The following is a 17,788-nucleotide window of genomic DNA, read 5'->3' on the forward strand; positions in this document are numbered from 1 at the left end:
ACACTGGGATTCTCCTGCATTCATTTTGATTTTGTATTCTTTATTTTTATTTACCACATAACAGAAAAACACGAATGTGAGAAAACTTCATTAACATACATTGTAATTCAAAACCATTTCCCCAATACTATGCTGCCATTTTTGGTTTCAGTACCACAGACTAAATTATTGGGGGAAGGTGGAGGTGGGATGTAGAGGCAAAATCCCACAGGATTCATCTCATGGGTAACGAGTTATGAAAAATTACAGATGTAGAGTATAGACAATTGAAAAATATTGATATTGCAATAATGTAATGCTGGTCTCTCGTCTGCTTTCCCATCATTGTCAGACTTGTGTAGTTAACTAAATGGCTGCGGTGACTGGAATTTACTTTTCCCTTGCGCTTTCCAACTTGTGATATTATCAGTGAGTAGTGAAATCACCTAAAAGAAGACAGAGAAAAGGAAAAGAAGGCATAAGCAAAGATATGGATAGAAATCTACTTTGCTTGCAGTGAAGGCTGCTTTAGATAAACTCCTTAGATTTTGCAAAGAGTTTTCAGATTTCTCAGACTGATAACCATGCGAACCACATTGGTTGTCCAAGAAAAACCAGTTGTGACTGATGTCACTTCTTTAGTGGGAGACTGAAGGTGGTGAATCAGGGAAAATAAGATATCCATTTACGGCAGAGAGGGGGGGGGTAGAGAGAGAGAGAACAAACCAGCCAAGGGGGGACATGCCTAAATATTAATATTCATATGGGAAATACACCTTTTTGAATTCTGCTTTTTTTCATCCCAGTTGATTAGATGGCGTTAAATAAATATGCTGTTGTGAGTCAGGTGGCACTTTGAAAGGGGAAACTCCTTGGAGGTATCTTGTCCTGGTTTTTTAGTGTCACTCTTTTAGACAGTTGTATTTATGGATGTTTAAACTATATATCCCAAATAGGGGACTTTTGAAAAATATTATTTAATAAGTCAACTATATTTAGCAAGCAGGGCTAGCTAGTAAAACCGCATCTGGACAAATTATAGAGGAAAAGAATATGACTTTACAATTGTAAATAGATTAAGACATTTTACTTTTCCCAACATTTGTATTGACTATTCTGTTATAGCCTTTGTGTATTATATTCATCATCACCAGTCTTTTACTTTTGAATTTGCCTACAAACCTAGTTTCTCATTAACAATAAAAATATATAAAGTTTAATGTAATTAATGCATTTTTTAGCCTCCCTAACTGATTTTTTTAATCCTGTGGGTTTCTAATGTAAGGTATGATCTAGAAATTATAATTTAATGATTTTTAATGAAATTTAAGAATATAGATTTCTTCATCTACAACAGTGTTTAAAAACAGCTTGAATGATGTATTGTTTCAACATGTATCCCTGTGAATTATAAATAAATTTGTTTATTTTTAAATATACCAATGGCCACTTTTAACTGAAAGAGTCCCATTGTGACAGAACATTTTCATTTTCTATGATTTCATATAGAATTTATAATCCATGTGCTTCTAAAGAGGATTTGAACTGACCTACAGGAAAACATTTATGTAAGTTGAGACTGCTCAAAGTGGAATACAAATTTTGAAAAAATGTTTTACGAAGGGAGAAGCAAGCAAACCTTGATGACACAGTGCCATGAATCACTATTAAATTTAGGGCTGCCTCCCTGACTACCAAGGCAGAAGGAGAAATTGAGGTTATGTAATTATTAACATAAAATGAAAACATAATTTCTGAAGGAAAGACTATTATTTTTCTTCTATTATTTATAAAAAGTAATATTCTATAAAGGAAATATAAAATACTCCTATGAAAATAATGAATAATGATGCCAGAATACGGGTTTTTTATAGTGTTAAAGAACTTTTTTCATATTTTCTGGGATGATTATCCAGGGCCTAAATTAGGCATTCTGATATGTGAATGAATGAATGCATGAATGGCTATTTATAACTTGCTTAACTGTCAAAATTATAAAGCCAGTAATTCTGTCCAAAGGAGTAGTTTATTGAGAGTGTTTTCATTTCACAGTAATTTTTTAAAATAATTGTTTTGTAAGCATAATATATGTAGCAGGATGAAAAGTCACTTAGTACGGACATAGTTCCGTTGTAAAGAGTATCTTTCATACTTATTTTTCTTTGTTTTGAGGGATAGGTGACAAATTTGTTTCATAATTTGGCATTTTTCTGTTGTATGTTTTTATGGGACACGATTGCTAATCTGGGTTGTAAAATTTGAGCTCAAGAGTAATTGGTGAGACAGGTGATAGCCGAAATTTTACAATGCAAACATTCCATTAATGACTTAATACCAGACAGGGGCTGCCCAAAAAAATGTAGACAAGTGGACACTTCGGTCAGCGTTGCTGAAGCAGTGCTTTCTTAAAATGTGTACACATTTTTTGGCACCCTATATATAACTGTTTCAGTTTATATCTTGAGGCAAAATTTATGTGATTTATTTTTCTTGTACCTCTTGACTTGAGTGCGTTATAAAATTAGAGATGTGTTACTCAGGAGAAAATGGGCACATCCCTAATCCATGTAGCCCCTTTCAGAGCTTTAGTGGGGAGGAACGGTAAAGGCCAAATCTGATGTGATTCCCTCAACTCCCCCCCCCCCCCCCCCCCCCCATAGCCCTCCACCTTCCCCCACCACTAACTAGCCATGGAAGAAACTTAAGAATCTGGCAGTTTTTTGATTGCTGTGCCTTATACTTTGGAGCGAGTGGGTGTGGACAAAAGGCCACCGACTCAGTTGGGGGCAAGGATCTTGACACCAGCCCGGATTTGAATCCACAACTGCGTTTTCTTTAGGCCTTTCAGACCTTTGGGGCGAAGGGGAAAAGAGCGAATTCTTCAGATCTGCTGAAAAGGGGCAGCTGTATTTTACTCTGTTGTTGTAAGGGAATTGGACTTTTTTCAGTCCCAAATCATAAGACAGAATTCAACAAAAAGAATTTAACATATTCTAATTAAACAATAACATATAGTAAAACTACTTCTGTTCATTTCTCTGCCAGTCTAGTCATTTACAACTTCCTTCCAGTAAAAGCAAGTCGTAGTAATTTGGTAGTTCCTCCTCACAGAAAATCTTCAAAAAGCTTATAACGTCAACGTTTTGTATTTCATTACTTCTAGGAAAACGACTTAACTCAGAATTTTGTGGCACTCCCAACTATAGGGCTTGTGCTTTTAAAAACTGTTCAGCTGCAAAATCATGAAACAGCACTATGTCAGCTTTATTCATTTATGAGTTTCATTTGTAAGACACAAAAACCTGTAAATTGGCAAATTGTTTTTCAGTGTTTTCCCTTCAGTGGGCTTCAAAAATATCTTGGGTTTGTTGGGGTTAGATTGGGTAGTTGGCATTAAGCTCCAAGAGTTAGGGCAGCTGCTCTCCTGTGGCCGAGGGGCACAGATCCATTTTGCTCCCTTGGCTGGTTGCTTGTGCTTAAAACAGTTTCTGACAAATGCCCGAGTTTCCCTAACGGAGGAGGAGCAGTCACAGAGGTGGTTTTGCCCCTTAGAACAGCCTGCACATCTTCAGCTGCTCTTAAGTTGAAGGAGAAAGGGGATGGTAGAAGCTATTTTTATTTTCTCCTGGGAACAAGAGAAAAGAAAGGCGGGACTCTGTACCACGTAATTTTAGAAAAGAAAAAAAAATCAGATTCCATTGAGATTCTTCCTTGTTTACTTTGTGTTTTACTTTTGCTGTCTCCCAGTGTGTTTGGCTAATGTAAGTCTTCCCCCAGGAATACGGAATATGTGGTACAGTCTGCCTCATAACCTTCCTGGATATTTTTATAATTTATCATCAGCTGACACCGCCTGGGTAGAATATTCTTACCGCTCCCTCTGGCTGCTGGAAGTCTGAAATTACATCTTTGTCTTTGAAGTCAGGCATACTGTTAGTGTTGCTATGGCGACAGGGTGGGTAATGGCGTCCACACAGGAGATTGGTATTTAGCGTTTAAACGCCGCTGTACACAGGCCTTGATTTTCAGAGTGGTTACTGAACTGTCCCCTTTTAGTAAATGTTTAAAAATTACATTTTTACATGGTCTTACTAGATTAATAGTCATGGTTTATTTCATTTTAACTGCAAGGATAAAAGCATTATTCCATTAAATGGGTAGCTTTTTTTCTCTTTTGGTTTATGCATTATTAACACAGGCTTTCCTGTTTTGCTTGTAACATTTTATAGGCTTTTTCAAACATGCAGTCAGATTTGCTCTGTTGCTCTTTTGTTTTTTGGATTTAACCCATTATCTGCTCCATCTTGCACAATTCCAAAGGAGACAAAGTTCTAAAGAACTAAGCTTTTAAAATACTCAAAAATGCAGTATGTGTATGTGAGTTGAATTACAGCAGCAACTTTATTTTAAAATGTTTCTTTTGTTTCAAGTTTCTCTTTCGCCCCCCTCTCCTGTACTGTACCCTCACATGCCCTATTACAGGAAAGACTGTTCACAGTTGTGGGGAACTATGGGACATTTTGAAAAGAAAAGGTTTTAGTTCATGTAACTTCTGAAGTAATAGTCTCTCACTTTATTAAATCTGTTTGGTCTGAGACCAGTTGTTTATATATACATATGAGTTGTTGATTCTTGATCATTTTGTCGTTAGAATAATGGTGAATCAAAAGTTCATGTAACATATATGTGACCCTCCTTACCTGATATATGAATTGCTTCTAACATACCATTTTGAATGCCCTGTGATATGGAACTCACTACTTCATCACAGTATTTTATTCCTGTAGTTTAAATTGTTAGGAAATTCTTCCTTCTTGTAACTTGAAATGTTTTCTTGGATTGTGTTCTACTTCTGCCGTCTTAAACCATGCGAGATAAATCTGAATCCCTCTTCTGTATCATGGCTGTTCATGTTCAGATATTTGAAGATAGTTTTCATTTTCCCTGGGTTTTCACTAAGCTAAATAGTTCCTTTAACTGTTTTCCTCATTATGTGGTTTCAGGTCCCTCTACTACCCTATTCTTAATTCTTTGATAAACTTCGTTTTGTATAAGCACCTGCAGATGTGAATCAACAACTAAACGGAATAGTCCAAAGGTGTGGCTGAGTCAGCCTGGCACCCTATTTGCTCTGGACGTCATGATGCTAAGGAGCTAGGCTTTATAGCAACTGCATTGCACTCTAGCACTGATGGGAAGTGCTTCTAAGGCTTAGGTCTCATCCATCCTGTACCTGAACGAACCCAAGTACAGTTTTCACGTTCTCCCTTACCGTGCGCTGTCTTACTTGTTTCGGGCCATTGTTCAGCCTGATCACATGTATTTGGATCCTGAATCTAGCATGCATAGTATTTAGTATAATTCTGACTCTTGTATCATTTGTAAATTTGTATCTCATACTTGTTCCTCAAATAAAAAAAGTTAAAAAGACTAAATGCAGAGCATTTTGCCGTTCTGGTTTTGGCCATCCTTCTAGGTGTAATAAATCTAGAGCTGCTAGTACATGCTGCAGACCCTATGTCACACATTAACCAAACAGGTACTTGGTCAGAGGTTGGGTTTCCAGAACAATTAGGACTACAGTCTTGTTATGTATGTTACAGTGCTGTTTTTCAAAAGTATTCGTTGTGGATTATACATGACTTTTCCAATGCAATAATACATATAAAGGTTCTGTAATATTGAAAGTTATACATAATTTGCCATTGAGATAATTTTATCTTCATTAAACCTAAGTTTTCTTAGAGAAGAAAATCTGCTTTGTAAGCCAGTTCATCAGTGCCTCTAGTGGCATTCGTTCGCGTCTTCCCTATATCCAGAAGGAGTAGCCAAGGTAAGCATCAAGAAGAGGTAGCAGAACCTATACCCATCTCCTGAAGGGCCCTAGAAACAGCCTAAATGTCATGGGTCCAAGGCAGAAAGTATACCCTTCCTCCCGGATGTTGGATCTTAGAAATGACATGGTCCCATTTGAGGGGCCTAAAATTCCAGGTAATTAGACTGTTGGTCACAGAAGCCCAGAGCCTATCCCGTCAGGATGGTTCCTAGAACAGCAGAGAGTGGATATAGGGGCCTCCGGTCCTTCCTCACATTCCTCTGCATTCCTCTGTGTATCTGACATGCCATGTCCATCCAGGACTGAGGGAATGCTGGGTACTAGGGAAGTTAAAACTGGCGTAGTCTTTTGTAAGGATCCAAACCTCAGGGAAGATGTGCACTGGGGGCCTGGATCTGGGGAAGAGCGCAGGGCACCCGCCTCTGCAGTGCAAGGGGCTTTGCCTCCCTGCGCAGCAGAACCTGTGGGAGGGGAGGGAAGGCTGCGCCAGCGGGTCACTCATACAAAAGACGGTCTTTTTTTAAATGGGTGCCAGGTCTTTTCCTGTATTCATGGAGGACAGACACACACTTTCTGCTGGACTTGTAATAAGCCTTCTCCGCTGCTCCCACACCCGTACCTTCTCCCTGCAGAGGCCAGGGCTCAAATTCTGGAGCTAGGTATCTGGCAGGCAGAGCACTTACAAATTTAAAATTTGGCACTAAGTGTTATAGATTGGGGAAAAAAGTGCTTCCGACGGTGCTGGTTCTGGGCCAGCAGGTGGGAAATAATCCTCTGGAGCTAGTCTCTAGGGACAGTGTTCTTTTTCCTTCATCACCAGTAGGCCCCCCGGTGACTGGTGACCTGCTACCCAGGAGGATGGAGTCACTCCAATGACACACTTAGTGTGATTGTCATTAAGTGAATTTTGCGTCTTTCCCCAAGAGAAAAATATATGAGTGAATTTTGGTTGCTGAATATTGCTGTTTACAGCATTTGTAGCAGAAAGTATGTTACAGGGACTCTAGATATTCTAGGTCAGCATTGTGCAATCGAGCTGTGTGCAGTAGGAAAATATTCCATATCTGTGTTGTTCAACATGTTAGCCACTCACCATATGTTCTGTGTAGCACTTGAAATATGGCCAGTGTGAGCAGTTGAATTTTAAATTTTAATTAAATTTACATGGCCATGTTTGGCTAATAGCTACCATATAGGACAGTGCAGACCTAGATTATGGATCCTGTGTAGTCATGTTTTTACTGCAAAGTGGATTTTGTTGAAAATAACAATATGCTTAAATTAAGGCTTTCAAGTTCTTGGCATATAAATCATTGATTTGCAATGCATTCTGAACTAGCGTTTAAACACGTGTACAGGAGATTGAAGGTACATGTATATTGTAAATGTAAAGTTTCTGGGTGTTTGCACATTGGCTGAAAACCAAGATTTCAGGAATAAGGATAATTGTATGTTCAGTGAGTGAATGTTTTAGACGTTAGAAAGCAGAGGTGCTTACGTGTCTTTCTGCTTCCTATTTCTCTGACCTTCCGATTACCTATATTTACTAGAAATCCGTAGTTATTACAGAGTAGCTACCTTAAGTGTGTCTTTTGGTTGCTCCCACCTCTCTCCTGCCTACACACCAATGTCAAAGTCAGCTTCAGCTGTGAGAAGTCGGTTCTCCTGGCAATGGTTCTAGGTCAAGGAGTGGTGTGACCCACGGGGAGCAGTGTGTCCTGTGGAGTTCCAGGATTCTGCCTGCCCACCCCACCGTGCAGGTGTGAGCTGGAGCACTAGGATACGGAGTGTAAAATGTCTTCAGGCTTATCATTTGGCATCTTTCTCATAACTTAGGTGACATGTCTGAGAAATAGCTTATGGTTGAGCCTGTGGTGTTGTAAATAATGTTCCTTGATTGCATACAGATGGTGTCTACTGATAGTTAGGATTTTCCCCTTTTGTTTAATTGTAAAGGGCATCAAGAGATGTTTTCTCCCATGAGTCTCAGATAATTTCATATTTAGAGCATGAGAATAGGTGGCGATGTCAGTGCAGCGTAGAAATGTTCAGACTTGACCTTTGAAGGCCTGTTTCCTCATTTGCTAGGTGAGGATGGAGATGACGAAGGACATGAGAGACTGGTGTTGAGTCCGTACTGCTCTCCTCCCAAGGTCCCCGACAACTGGATCGTGCTCTGTTAGGGAATTTGCACGCGGCCCAGCCTTCCCCTTCCAACTAAGACTAGTCACTTCATTCACTGTTTTTAGTGCTCTGCATGTTTAGAGTTTTTGTAAGAACTATATTTTACGTTAGAAATAATGTAGTTGGGTAGTTTGAATAATATGTTTCAGGATTTCTGATTCACTTGTCACCACCTTCAAAATTCAGCTTTTGCTCGTTGTCTGCAGTCATTTCACGAAACATTGCATTTTCACATAGTACAGTCAGTTTTCCTGATACCAAAAGGTTAAATCCTAATGTTTTTCGTAGTCATTATCCCATACCTGGGAACATCATTTTATTTTTAAAATGTTTACTGCCCCATTCTTTAAAGAGGAGGAAAACCATTAGGAATGAGTAATAATAATTTCTCAATATTTGTTTGATTCTGTGGCACTCCATGCACTTCAGCATCAAAAGTAGATGGATGCGTTATTATTGCCCGTTGTTCTTACTCATTCCGTCTATAAACCTAATTTGCTTTATTTATGATGGGAGAAGGGGAATTTATCAATTCACTTTACTAAGCAATGCTTGAGTCTGTGTAGTGCGCTATTATGATGGATACATTCCTGGTTTGAAGGAAGATAAAGCAATACAGAGTTTGTGAGATTATGAAGTGTGTTTCAGCAAATATATTAATATTTTATTGCCATGTACATTTACGCATCTTGTTGTGGGATATTTAAATGTCTTCCAATGTCTTCAGTATTTCTTTTGAATAATCATTCTTTTAAATTACAATCTAGGTTTCTCTTTTCTTCATTTGAGAAATAGTAGTCCCCTCCTCACCCCTCTTTTTGGAAAAGTCAGTAATCTGGGTAATTTCGATTCAAAAAGCTCTGTTAAAACCAAGGAGCGATTGTAGTCCAGTTAATGAAGCAAAGCATACAAGATGATGAAGATGGGAGTGACGGGGAGTTGGTTTACTAATGAAGCCCAGTATTTGTCAAGGTAAGGAAAAAAAAGAATCCCCGCCCCTTTCTTCCAACTTGGTTGTTATCTGGAATTTTCAGTTCAGTAAAATCATTAACTACTTACATGTGCCTCAAACTAAACACAAAACCCCAAGGACTGTTTAATTATAATACTTTTGTTAATAAGATTATAGGATGGTTATTAAATGAGTCTGTGGGACTTGCATTGGAAAGATGCTATGCAAATGGAATTCTTTCTTCTATTAATAGGAATAGTTGAGTTCCTATTTTTAATGGTTGAGTATAATATTCTGCTTTTTAGTCTATTATTCATGAAGGGTGAAAGCAAGAAAATGACCTTTACTTTATTCTATTGAAAAAGGTCTTGACTAATTTGCGTTGTTTGTTGTTACAGTGTATATAGGGTTTTGTTCTTAATACCTCTTAAAAAGTTGGATGTGATGTCTTTTTATCAAGATATTTTGAATAAAATTTTAGCAGTTAGTAAAAATTTAACAGATGTCTTTAGGAAGAAAGTGTAATTTTTTATCGAGTTAGTTGTTGACTACATCAACTGAGTTAGTTTTTCTTTTTAAATGTATCATCAGTTTTAAAAATATGGATCCTTCCTCACCTCTCCCCAGTAAATAAATAAATAAATAAATATTATTTAAAGCTTTATCTTTCTCCTGCTATAGTTTTCTTTGTATGTAGTTTAGTTGACTGAAATCTGGGAGTACTGTTAAAAGTGGAAAGTGGTGTAACAGATACATTTGAGACATACGGCCATGAAGGTTTTGTTTCTGCTGTGGAAGCTCTGACCTGTGAGCTTAGAATGGGAGTGGCGGGTGCTGTGCGGTGGGGTGGGGGTGTGTGTGTGAATAATGCTTTCTCCTTGTTATAACTCTTTGTTGACGTAAAGTGCATTTAAAGAGAGGTAGGTCACTTTGGCTTGTTATGAAGAGCATTTCGTTTTCTCAACACAGGACGGAAACAGCCTACTTTTCGAAGGAGTTGAGTTGAAATGACTTTTCTTTCCCTTTAACCCAAGCCCTTCTTTAATCGATCACTGGCAGGTGAGAAGTCTGCACACCATGCTTCTATTTCTGACTTGTCTGTGGCTGCCGGTGTTTCCTGGTTAAATTTTCATTCAGAATTGTCTTCGAAGATTGTCCACTTCTTGAGTTATACTGAGAACACTGTGTTCATCCTACATTATTGTTGTGATTTTTTAAAATCAGTATTTCATTTTCCTGTACAATTCCTAAATTTCTTTGCTTAAAAATAAAACAAATTTCTGTTTTCTGATAGGGAATTAGGCTTTGTACATGTGTGATGTGGCATCTGTTTGTAAGACAGATGTCCTTTATTGACTCATAGTAAGTTCCCTTGTGCATTGATATAATGAAATTACTGTTCTTAAAATAATTTATCCTAGTTTATAGTAAGCTAAAATTATATTTTCATTTGGTAATTATATTAGTCAACCAGCAAGAAATAATGTGCATAAACTTTGTTTTATTGGCAAAGTGCTGCCCTTAAAGGTACTATGTTTATGAGCAAATGTGTTTAGTTTGAATGAGTTTGGGTGTGCGTTCCTTTGAGTCAGTTTCCATAGAGCAGCTATTTACTAAAGCCTTAAAAATTAAAGCAGTAGTTTCACGGCTGGTCTTTGCATTTATTTTTTATATACTTAATGGGCAGTTGTCAAATGAGGGAGAACCCCAAATTATTCTCAGAAAAAAAAGAGTGGGAAACTACAATTGGATTTGGATTTAGCAAAGTTACAGGGTTTTAGAATCTTAGGCATACAATGTTCTTCTCCTCTATTTTATTAAAGGCTTGAATTTAGAGGGGTGATTTCTGTTCAGTGAAGAAGCAGAATTAGTCTCTGAATATTTTACGAAACAGAGCACCAGAAAGTTTGGAGAGCGGAGCTCTATTTTCCTGTATAGTTCAGGGTGCCATTTTGAAAAACCATTGCAAAGTGGGCCACATTTTTACGTTGTTAAAAAGGAATAAATAAATAGTTGTAAAATGGAACATTGATTTCTAAATTTGAAGTTTTATGTGTTCTCACGGAAAAGGAAAGAAATCAACCTCTTAGAAAATAAAAAAAGAAAGGCAGAAACCCCAGGTCCCTCCGTTTTGCACACATCTGTTGCTCACTTCTCAGACTCGTAAACAAGTGGAATGCATGCTCGCGGGGTGGCGGGGGTGTGTGTGGGGGTGTGAGTGCACACGGCATCAGGGCTGTCGAGTGGAAACCAGGTACTACAGTCGTTTTTATGTTTAATCAGCTTCCTTTCACTGTCAGATTCCAAGCCAAACTACACTTTTAAAATATGATGGTATTCCACACAACCGAAGGTGTATATTTTGCAGAGTGAAATGAAAGAAATCACCAGTAAAGACATTTTGTGGGAGGTGGTGAAATGAAGTGCTGACTTAGAGAACTGTGACTGGCTCTTACTCATGGACCTGAGGTGACTTCCTGTGTACAGCATGAGCCCCGGCCCTTCAGTGGCTTTCTGGCTGTTGCCCGTCGGCAAGTATTGCACCCCCAAGCCTCTGTCCTCATCTGGGTCACCCTGCGTTACGCAGGTGTGGAGCTGTTCACCAGCACATGCGCCTGGCCCTTCACCTGCACTTACCCATGTATATGGGTCACCACTCGAGTGACCTCTTGAGAGAAGCCTGGTGAGGAGTGTTATTGGAATGCTTAGAATTAGGCTGAAGGACAGGGTCACTGGATGCATAGCTTTTATCTCTTGTTGAATGTGAAATCTGTGCACAGGTAGTATTTGCTGCTTGTTTCTTCAACCAGAAATAAATGGGCACAAGAGACTAAGGAAAAACTCTCATCTTACATGACTGAGGAATGTATTTTGTTGTATTTGTTAAGGAATGTATTTTAAAAAGAAAATTCGTACTATTTCTGTGTACTATGTATTCTGAAATAAAATTAGAAATGTCATGTGAGAGGAACAGTCTGCCGATTCTTTCTTCTTATAAAAAATAAGTCAACTCCACTATACCATCTACCCTATTTTTGCTAGAAAGAATGGATGCACTGATTTATTTCATAGAATAATTTAATATATACATATATATTCTTTAAAAATAGTTTAAAAGGGTAAATGACAATTCAGCAGTAAATTCAGAGGTCCTTTTTTCACCTTTGTTGTCTTTAAGCAGTTATTTCTAAAATTTCTAAATAAAACCAGTGTAAAATACCCCTCAGTGTTTCTTAATTTAGTTCTTATTTTTTATTTTTAGAAAGTGGTTTTTCAGAAAAGTTCCTCTGTCAGTTTCTTTAGAAGTATCGTGTAGTTGACAGAACTTATTTTGATAGATTCTGTTTGTTTTAGTGGTTTAAAAATCAGTCTTTGTTTTACTTACATTTTGTGTTGCATTCTTGCGTAGACTAAGGAACGAAGAGTTAGATTTGGAAATAAGAAAGAAACCTACTGCCCAGTGATAAGTTTTCTCTCTTTTAAAATAGCTTTATTGGTTATTCTAATCACATAGGTAATACAGATTCATTATAAAGTTGAGATTACTATTTTCTTTATCTTCTTAGTTTTTTTTCTCAGCGTATATTCATGGATAATTCATTTATTTTAGAAAAGCAGAGTCATATCATCTATGTACTGTTTATAACCTGCTTAGAAAACTTAACATAATTTCCTATCAAATATAGTTGTATATCACCATTTTAAATGATTGCATAGCATCCATATGGAATAAGCCCATTTAAGAAAATATTAAACCTAAATATACTGTATAAGTAAGCATTGCATTTTTGAGTTGTCCTCTTTTCTTTAGTGTTCAGAATGATACTTAGACATTAAAAAATAATTCTGAGTAGCATTTAACTAAGAATGATCAAATGCTACTTTAAATCAAAACCATGGAAGAGTGTAAAACGAACAAATAAGATTCCTCAAAAACATTTCCTCTTGCTATATTTGAGATGCTCCTTGTTTACAGAAATTGTATCGTGTTTATCTCAAAAACAGAATATTTGAATATGCTTATGAGCTAGAGGTCTGAGAGAGATGACAGATAATCTATAGCATAAACTAGGCATGGCGTGAGTCAGGATTCTGAACCGGTTTTCTGTTCTGTTTTTCTTTAGAATGCAGACATGTTGGCCAGGTATGGAAAGAAGCTGCTTAATAACACTCGAATGAGAAATTCTTGCACACAAGAATTTTTGTTTCAATTGCAGAATCTCTTCTGTTATTCTTGGAAGCAGTCACAAAGATCCTGCATTTTGGCCTCAGTTGTGGGGAGTGTTGTCCCTAGTCCTCCCTCCCCCCAACTTGGCCTTGTCCTGGACTCAGCTGCATGCCTTATTAAGTCATCTCTCGACCTTTGGCTCCTCAAGACTATGAGCTGTCACGGCTCTCTCTGACATCAGTAGTATGTGACTTGAATGGATGTACTGCATACGCTGAGTCAGCTTTTTTCATTCCCTTCCACATGAGAAAAGCAGGCACTGAGTCTCATTTTGAGAATTTATTGCTATCTGTTGGTGACACTTTAGAGACCACTCTGCTTATTTGACTAATAGCCAAATGGAAGCTAATAGTCTGTTTTGGCCATTGAAGCCTAAAATCCTGCTAATTTCTTCCCCTGACCAAAAAAAAAAAAAAAAAAAAAATCTCTTCATGCTTACGTGCTGAGACTACAGACAGGCTAATTTGATACTTTGTGTAGGGAGAATTAGGACAGGATTATTTGAGAGATTTGTAGTTTTAAGTTTTTTTTATGATAATATAATCTTATGTGTGTACTCAGGCCAAAGAATGTTGTGTGCCTGTATTTGTATGTCTTTCTATGCGTAAAAATTACAAGTTTGGAATTATTGATTTTGCAAGACAGAGGATACATTTTCAATCTGTTTCATTTTTTAAAAACAGCTTAATTAACCTCAATTGAAGTATGGATTCTCTAATTTGAAAAGGTTTTATTTTTCATAAAAAATTTTGGGAAAATTTACTAAGGTTGTAATTATGTCTTGTGTACGTGGTCTGTAAAGGTTTTGTTTTGGATATTTGGGGAGAATCATTCTTTGGTTCTGTTTTATTTTAGCTTTTAGAAAATGAAAAATATCTGAAAAATCCAAGTATCAATGTAGAGGAGGTGCTAAATGAATTGTAATAAGCACCAGAGGACAGAAGAATGTGTTAATTTCGAAACTACATGATGAGTTTTATGTTGTGAAAGGTTAGTTTTTCAATTGGAAGACTTAATTACTTTTCAAATGAATATTTCATAAGTAACTTTTTTTATTGCATATACATCTGCATATGTATTTTATTCCCCATGTGGTAGACATCAGTTATCAGCAGTTTGAAATTCAGTTATTTCCTGTTTTGTGTGTGTGTGTGTGTGTGTGTGTGTGTGTGTGTGTTTACATAGAGCAGCTGTGATCAAGAATTTGTTTTTGTTTTTTAAATATTTTTTAAGGTTCAAAGTAATAACATAATTCAGCAGTCCAGTCCTTGCCATTACTTTGCTGATTCTTATATTGAACGTGACTGCACAGTTTATTTTCTAAATTTTGTCTGGCTTGTCCCTGTTAAGAATATGAGACCAGTGTTTTCCACCCTTCACAGAGGCGCTTCTGTTCGTCTAGGTGAGGCTTGTTTTTCTAAAGCAGCTATCTTTCTTGCTCAATCTCCCTCTACTTTATCTTAATAGTGTGGAAAGTGTGTGTCATTTAAGAAAAATTACTGTTGCTAATTCCGACGCTGTTTTGTCCAGTTTTGCAGGGGTTAATGGAATCAACTAAATTTGCACTTCAATGTACGAATGTATGTTAATAGTTGTAGAAAGCTTAGAATAAAGTTAATAAAGTTTAAAATAAAACCTAGTGATTTCAATTTAGGGAAAAAGTTTTTGCAATAGAAATATATTAAGTTGGTGCAAAAATAATTGCAGTTTTTGCAATTATTTTTAACCTTTAAAATCGCAATTACTTTTGCACCAACCAATAATGTTTAATAGTCTCCTTTTCCACTTCTTTTATATTAAATACAAGTTTGAAATTTTGGAACCTAATGTAAAATCATAGGTCGCTAATTATCTTTGGGGGGAGTTTGTGAACAGTAAAAATTTTTTGTTGTTCAACAGCTTGATTATCCAAAAGTCATATTTAAATGTACATTTGGAGTTTATTATGGATCGTGCAAAAAAAATTCAGTAATCTTTAAGTTTTGAGAATTTTCAGGTTAGACTTATTTAATTTTGCCTTTAAGATGTAGGCAGTGTATATGCTCTTTTGTTGGATTTCAGTTTGAATCTCAGTACCAGCAGTTCTAGCTCTGTGACCTGAGCAATTTATGTGACTTTTCTTTTTACCTGTTTGTTTTGCTGAAGATGGGGAATAAAAGTTCTTTCTGCATAGGATTGTTGTTAGGATTAGTTGAGATGTGCTCATCCTGCACCTCAGTAAATGGAAGGTCATTTTTATTGTTAATGGTTACTCCGGCTTGAGATTTTGTTCTGGTTGCTTGGAGTGAAGGAATGGGGGCACCTGCAAGCAGGTCTCTTCCTACTGCGAGTGAGGGGACTCAAGACAGGTGGGGGATGGGCCCTGGCACGAAGCTGGGTGACTTTTGCTCCTGAGGAAAGCACTGTTGTAAACACATTTAGCTTCTGGTAACGTTGGTTCTATTTATATGTTGAAATTTTTGAGAAATTTAACTTCAACTTAGTGTATTTGTGGAAAATACGTTTCCAGGTTCCAAACAAGTTGACTTAGAGATGAACCTGAGTGTGTCATTTATTTATAAATTATTTCAAGAATGGACACTGAGTACAAGCATACCCTGCTATTAATATCTCCATTGATTTTGTGTTTGTCAACAAAATTATCCAGGTAATATTCAGTGTGAATGCAAATCTTTATTCAGAACACATTTGTTAGTCTAGGCTAAAATTGTGTCTCTTTCCAGCCCAAGGGTGGGTGCTGGGTGGTTGTACTGTGATGTCGGATTTACACCGCAGGTTCTCCCCCTGAGTTGGGTGCTGGTGTATGTTTTAAGACAGCCAGCTGGAGAAAGGAGTGTAGTCTGAATGAACTTTGTTTAAGCTACTAAATTCACATGGTAGGTATAGTGAACCAGAATTTTCTTCATTTATTGAAAAGAGATGTCAGGGAAAAATTTAAGGTCTCATAATAATACAATAATTACTTTACATGTAGTTCCCCATAAGCCAATTTAATTAACCTTATTCAGCCTTATTCCAATGGCACTAGTTTTATAACTGTTAATCTCTAACTACAGATGTGTGACTTAATGTATGTGAGATTTATTTGGCCAGGGGATCTTAGATTCTGGAACATTTATTAAAATAGAAGTTTAAAAACATACTTCAGTACTATATTCTGATTTTCTAAAAAAAGTACATTGTCTGATAACTTAGAAGGCACAATAAGTTCAATTTAGTTTTCTTTTGTCTTGCTTATTTTTCATTCTGTAACGCCTTTTCATTATGGTAAAAGACAAACCTAGGTAAAACAGTTCAGACAATGTAAAGAAAATTAATGTTTACCCTTTCTGTATCAATAAGCAAACTCTAGAATGTATACATTATATACAATATTATGTTTAATTACTAGGAATAAAAGCTTTCAATTTTTAGAACATTACTTTTGAATATTTTATTTTTAAAAAGTTTGAAATTATATTCTATTTCACTTGAAATATGTGTAACTATTTTAATCAAGATTGCTTAGTAATTCTGCTATGATGTTTTAAATTTTGGAATATTAACAACAATTTGTTCTAAACTATTTTAATCCTATTTGATAAATACTGCCAAATGTTTGTGATTAGTAAACAGCATTGGAAAGAGATCCTTTTGGGGTATAAGACAGCTGTTTGTAGCTAATGGTACAACATTCCGCTCTGTATTGTTTGTTGTACCTCTCTTGTATTCCCTCTCTGTACTCACATGATAGAACACTCGGGGTGCCATTTGCCTTCTGCTGCCTCAGTGGATTTTGCTTTTATCCCCTGTGTATTGTGCAATGTATTTATGTCTTGCTCAAGCTGAATTACAACAGTCGATGTTTGTGACCCGAGCGAGTGCCCCGTCATATGCAGGACCTCGCTCTCTCTCAGCTCTGCTTTGACCATCCTCCCTGCATACTCCTGGATTTCTAGTGGAGAAAAATAGTTTTGCCCCAGTTTGTATTTTCTGTGGAAGTGTAGATCTCTGATTTTCTCTGGGTGCTGATGTTTCTCTGTACTGCTGGTTTCCTTAGCCAGCGGACTTCCCATGCTAGTCACACAAACGACAGAGGTTACTGCCACCCTCCTTCACCTTCAGGTATCCTGAAATGCACTCTTGATGAAGTTTTCAGACATTTATTTCTAATTAACAGTAATTATCAGAGAATAAAAACTGAAAAATTGGTGGGATTTTTGGGCTTTGCATTCAAGTAGACTTGAATTCAGAGATTCCTGTTTCTGCTTTTACTTTGTAATCTTGAAAAAATTATGACTTTGTCATGAGCGAAATGAGCCTCCCATCCTTACTGATAGAAGATGACATGAGCTCACTAATGCCGTCCTACAGGAGAACTTAGTTTATTTCCATGTCAGTTAGCCTCAAGTTCCTCATCTTTAAAATGGGGATAATAACATGTGGCATTATGTAACGTAGAGTGGTTGAGAGAAGTGTGTGTACCTGTGTCCAGAGAAAATTTCTGAATGAGATATATCAAACAGTAGACAGTGGATGAGCTTGGGAATGTGTTAGCTTTTATTGCTATGTAATAAATTACCACTAACTTAGAGGCTTAAAACAACACCCATATTTTTATTTCATAGTT

At 36.8% G+C, this 17,788-nt stretch overlaps 1 protein-coding gene across 9 annotated transcripts in view; it reads left to right on the forward strand.

Moving 5' to 3' along the window:
- The window catches only part of ARID1B (AT-rich interaction domain 1B), a 397,542-nt gene that overhangs the window by 165,304 nt on the left and 214,450 nt on the right, over positions 1-17,788 (forward strand). The gene's annotated exons all lie outside the window — the stretch shown is intronic.

This window comes from Rhinolophus sinicus, linkage group LG05, assembly GCF_036562045.2.
Source record: "Rhinolophus sinicus isolate RSC01 linkage group LG05, ASM3656204v1, whole genome shotgun sequence".
Lineage (NCBI taxonomy): Eukaryota > Metazoa > Chordata > Mammalia > Chiroptera > Rhinolophidae > Rhinolophus > Rhinolophus sinicus.